Source organism: Equus asinus, chromosome 4, assembly GCF_041296235.1.
Source record: "Equus asinus isolate D_3611 breed Donkey chromosome 4, EquAss-T2T_v2, whole genome shotgun sequence".
NCBI classification, from domain to species: Eukaryota; Metazoa; Chordata; class Mammalia; order Perissodactyla; family Equidae; genus Equus; species Equus asinus.
The window spans coordinates 48,684,672-48,690,109 of NC_091793.1; positions in this window are offsets into that span (position 1 = coordinate 48,684,672).

Consider the following 5,438-nt stretch of genomic DNA (forward strand, 5'->3'; position numbering starts at 1 on the left):
AAGTCTTCCTCAAACTATACACAAAGTGTTAGTCTAACTAAAATTATGTAGCACGATTTGGCAGTGTAGGATCTAGACTACCAAATGATGTACCTACCAAAAGAATGGGACAACCCCTATTGAGTCTGAATAATCATGTGTATATGGGGTTTGTTGGATGTCTGAGAGGGTAGGAAGGAGAGAAGGGTGAGAGACCATATATAAATAAATAAAACTTACCTAGAATATGTCTAAACAGGTTGCTATAACAACTCAGAGGAAGAAGAAAATAGATTAGCCCCAGGGATTGCTATAGTGGACACAGAGTAGGGACTTTTGAATAGAACCTTGATGGATGAGTAGATCTTGAAAATCCAAAGATGAGGATGACAATATTCCAGAAGTAAGGAGGAACAGGTACAAAAATGCAACAGTAAAAAAAGATGAAAAATTTACTTTTTATAGTGAAATGTCCTAGTTTGACTGGAACATTAGAAGAAAAGTGGAATAGTGGGCTGGGTCCAAAGAATTGAAGAGCTTAAGTGAAATGTTATGAGTTCCAGTTCCCATTTCTCATATAACCATGGTTTATGACTAGTGTAAAAGCGATACTTCTGGTTTAGGTGTAACAATATGATAGTAGCGATTTCACTTTGTTTACTGTCCAATCTAAAGTGCCTAATAATGTACTTGGCTTAATAGGTGCTCAGTAAACATTTTTTGAATGAATTAATGAGGCACAGTCTTCATATCATAGTTCACAGCAACTATAAATTATTTACTTATTCATATAAGGATTGGGCACATATGAGTGAAGGGCAATATTTAAATGTCCTCTGCAAACATTTCACAGCACAAAGCACAGCATTGCAAAACTGTTCTAACTACATTATCAAGATAACTGCCAACACCTCTCAAAATGTGAGCTCCGAAGCACGTGAGTCTGTAAGAGCCTGAAGATTATTTAGTACAGTTCTTTTTAAGCACAGTCTGGGCTTGGGTTCAACAGGATTCAACACTTATTTATCCCTTAAAAAATGTTCATACTAAAATGTGGCCCTAAGCTGAGGTTAATGGATCTTCAAACTGGAATGTCTTTCCAAACTTACACAGCTGCTCTGAGTAAAAACACCAGACTCCCAGATGCCAGGCCTGTGTGACAGAGCTCTGGCACCAGCGGAGTTTGCTGTTCATTATTCCATTGTCTCACAACACACCCGGCAAACAGAGCCCTATAGATAGCTGGTGGCTGGTCGTTTTCCTGGCTTGTGAGAGCGAGGGCCCAAAGGGCAGTGGTGGGAAGAAGTCCACCTGTGGGTAGGGACTCAATTGAAATCTCCAACATACTTCAGAGCCCTGGAACGCCACTGCTTGGAGCTGTTGCCCTTCTTCGCCACTAGGTACATCTTTACTCTGACTTTTTAAGGCTGGGAAGCACTCCGCGTAGGCTGCAGCCTGGTGAATGCCTCCACAGTGAGACATTAACAAACCCCGCCTTTGGGAAAACTGTTTCTGACCGTGGTTGCCTGCTCCAAGCTCGTCCATTTCAATTAGTGAGATTTAGTTTCGACTCTTTAGTTTCTAACTTGGTTTGTTTTTAACAAGCGGCTAAAAAACCCCATAACAATGAATATGAAGAAAGTTTGCTCTCTCTGTAGTGGGAATGTGCATTTATCAAATGTTGTTTCAAACAAATGTGTGTGTGTATTTTTTTTTTTTTTTTCCTTTTTCTCCCCAAAGCCCCCCGGTACATAGTTGTGTATTCTTCGTTGTGGGTTCTTCTAGTTGTGGCATGTGGGACGCTGCCTCAGCGTGGTCTGATGAGCAGTGCCATGTCCGCGCCCAGGATTCGAACCAACGAAACACTGGGCCGCCTGCAGCGGAGCGCGCGAACTTAACCACTCGGCCACGGGGCCAGCCCTGTGTGTATTTTTTTTAACGGAAGTTTTCATCATAAGGGAATTTGATCTTTAGGTCGCCCTTGACATTGTGGAGGGAGAAAGAAAAAAAAGGTTGCATTGGTAATTGTGTCTGAAGAAAGGAGAAGGAAAAGTTTACATGGTGGGTGCTTACTAAAGTGTTGCTGGGGTTTTATAGTATAGCACTTGGAAAATAGGGGGTTTTTTCTATTAATGAGTGGATACATAGGGGGAAACAGTAACAGTCTAGGGATAGAAGCGAGGAGATATTTTTACTTCTTACTCTTATCAAAGGATTTTATTTGCCAATGGCGATGTTTGGCTTAACAGCGAAGAAAGCTCTCGGAGAGGTCACGCTGAGAAAGGGACCTGGTGGGATGGAGATGAGAGCAACTGGCTAGAATTCTGGAAATCCATAATGTTATGTAAATCATGATCACAGCCACGAGGTGCCTCTTGCCATCAGTTATCACATCTGATCCTAATTAAAGCTTTAAACATCTGAGATTTGCCTGAGGAATATTTTACATTATATAATCCCCATATCTATTTCTGTGCCACTGCTTTCCATAGTATGTGGAGATAAGTAGAATCTCAAAAATTTTTCCCGTTCAAAATAATAGACACTTGCAAGCACACTAGGGAGAATATGCATATTACCAACCTGAGCCCTCTCAAAGCATGGGCGAAATTTGATTTATAATTAGAAGGAAGAAGGTGTATTTTGTCAAACTTTAAAATCCATAGCAACACTGTGTATATGATTATTTTATACCTTGGTAAATTGTTGCAGTGGATGTAATTTTTCAAAGCCCCTTTAGTATTAATTTCTTGCTTTTTTTAGATTGACACCTGAGCTAACAACTGTTGCCAATCTTTTTTTTTCCCTGCTTTTTCCCCCCCAACCCCCCCAGAACATAGTTGTATACTTTAGTTGTGGATCCTTCTAGTTGTGGCATGTGGGATGCCGCCTCAGCATGGCCTGATGAGCAGTGCCATGTCTGCGCCCAGGATCCGAACCCTGGGCAGCCAAAGTGGAGTACGCAAAACTAACCACTCGGCCACGTGCTGGTCCCAGTATTAATTTCTATAAGGAAACCAACATGAGATAAAAATATTGGGAAGTTTACAGCAATCTTAAAAAAGTTCCTAGTTGTAGTAGCAGTCAGAAACAAATACAGCTTAACTCTGATTTAAACCTGCTGCTGATTCTCTTTGTATATATTCAACTCTTACCTCTCTTGTCCCATTGTGCTGTCAATACTATATTTGTTTATTTTTCTTGTTTTACAATGACTTTAGTTTTTGATAGAAATTGTGTTTGTTCATCATTTTTAAAAATTGAAGCAATACAGACCAGTACCCCCAAAAAAGTGAAAAAAATCCCACTAGGGGGCTGGCCCCTTGGCCTGGTGATTGAGTTCAGCGTGATCTGCTTTGGCAGCACAGGGTTCAGTTCCCAGGTGCAGACTTACACCACTCGTTGGCAGCCACGCTGTGGTGGCAACCCACATACGAAATAGAGGAAGACTGGCACAGATGTTAGCTCAGAGACTAACTTCCTTAGGAAAAAAAGAAAAAGAAAATCCTACTACGTAGAAATAACCATTAATGTTGAAATGGAAATTAATCCCCTCATCTCTCATGTGTGACAAAGATAAATATATAAATTTGTTATTTCTAAGTTAAGGACAGGTGTCCAAGCTGGGTACCCTAGAAGCTGATACTAAGATGGAGTTTGGGGAGCAAGATATTTATAAGGGATCAACACACATGAAAGGAAAAGGGAAGAAGCAGGCTTGGACAGAAGGGGAAGTGAAACTGTGATGCAGGCCAGAAAAACCCTTGGCCAAGCCAGTGGGGTGCCCTGAGGCAACAGTGCCTGTGCAGGGTCCTGCATAGAGCCCCTATATGCCCACTCAGCCACAGAATGCAGGCTGACCTCAGAAGAAGTGCAACAGGGCACGGTGTCTCCAGGCAGCTTTGGCCGTCCTTGAAGGAGCTGGCAGCCTCAGGCTGTCTGCTGATCCATCTCTCAGCTGGGCAGCAAGTCCTTCCCCAGAGGGCAATCTGTGCAACGCATGTCCATGCCCACCACGGCAAGTGTCGATGTCCGGCTTTATTTGCAGAAACTTGGCCAAGAAACCAATTCCTCTAGCAGCGTTATCAAGTCCAGGAATTAAAACATTTCCCAGAAGTAGCTTATGTAACATCCAGTAAAGTAAATTTAGGCTTGCTCTCACATTTTTCCTCTACTTAAACAATCGCTTTAATAACTTGATTGCCTTGTACTTTTATAAAGTAATCCCTGTCACTATTGCATATGGAAGTTTTTAATTAATCATCTGCTAATTCCAATTTGGAAGTACTGCTTACGTTACATAAAAGCATAGATTCAAATTTGGAAAAGACCCAAGAGCTAATATTGTCTAATTCCTGCATTTTACATCTGAAAACATTGGCTCACAGAGGGAAAGTCCATCCTCCAGGATTAGACAGTGGCGGACCGGAGCAAGAACTTGTCCCTTAACTCCTAATGTAATTGCTGTTTTATAAAAAGATAATGTGGGGTTTTTAAAATCCCATTAAAAAGGGTAAATGATGAAAATGTACCCCAAAATCTTAATCTCATAAAATTTACCCCCAAGTATACGACATTTCAGAGTTTATGATGATAATTTTTGTTATAAATACTGTCGTTTGAGTAGGTGATTACCAAAGAACTAAACCATCTTAAATGTGACCTTAAATGAAAGAGATGAGCTGTCAGCTTGCTCTCAGAAATTTAGTAACATCTAAACCCCATAGAAACTCAGAACTTTCACAAATGATATTTCATATTCAGTTCAGGGTATCATTGTTGGGAAATTGCAGAAAACTGGGAATCAATTTGAATCTATCTTTTGGTTTTTCAAATAAGAGTTCTATAGCTACCTATGTAAAAGTTAAAATCTTGGAAAAGGAAAAAATCCTAAAAGCCCAGTTCTATTGCGTATGTATTATGCCTTTCCATGGTTACGAAGTGGAGGGAAAACCCCTGAAGAAGATATGTGGTGATCAGACGGGTTGAGGCGATACCCAATCTGACAGTCAGCACTGAGTGTTGGCAAAAACACAAAACTGCATTGGTGCGTCACTCCTTTTACAATAATGCTGCCCCCGTCGATTCCTTGAGCAACACAGAGAAGTCAAGACCAGCGGATCTCAGAGAATCTTAGGAGGTTCTACCAATGCCGTGATGTTCACAGGACTCTCAGTCCTGGGTTGACTATGTCTTCCACCCAGCTCAGATTTTATGTGAAAATACTTCAGAATCACCTCTTAGTATCTGTGCCCTTCCATCACCATGACAACCAAGGGTATTTTCAGAAGTCAGCCAGTCACTAACACCTTCTCAGCAAATTCTGAGACATGGGGTTTCAGAAGCCTCAACTTTTCTCATGAGTTTTTGGAATCTTGTGACAGCTGATACTAACCCATAAGCATCGACATCTTGGTGCCAATGTATAGTTAATGAAGGTTTTCATTCCATCTGGCAAA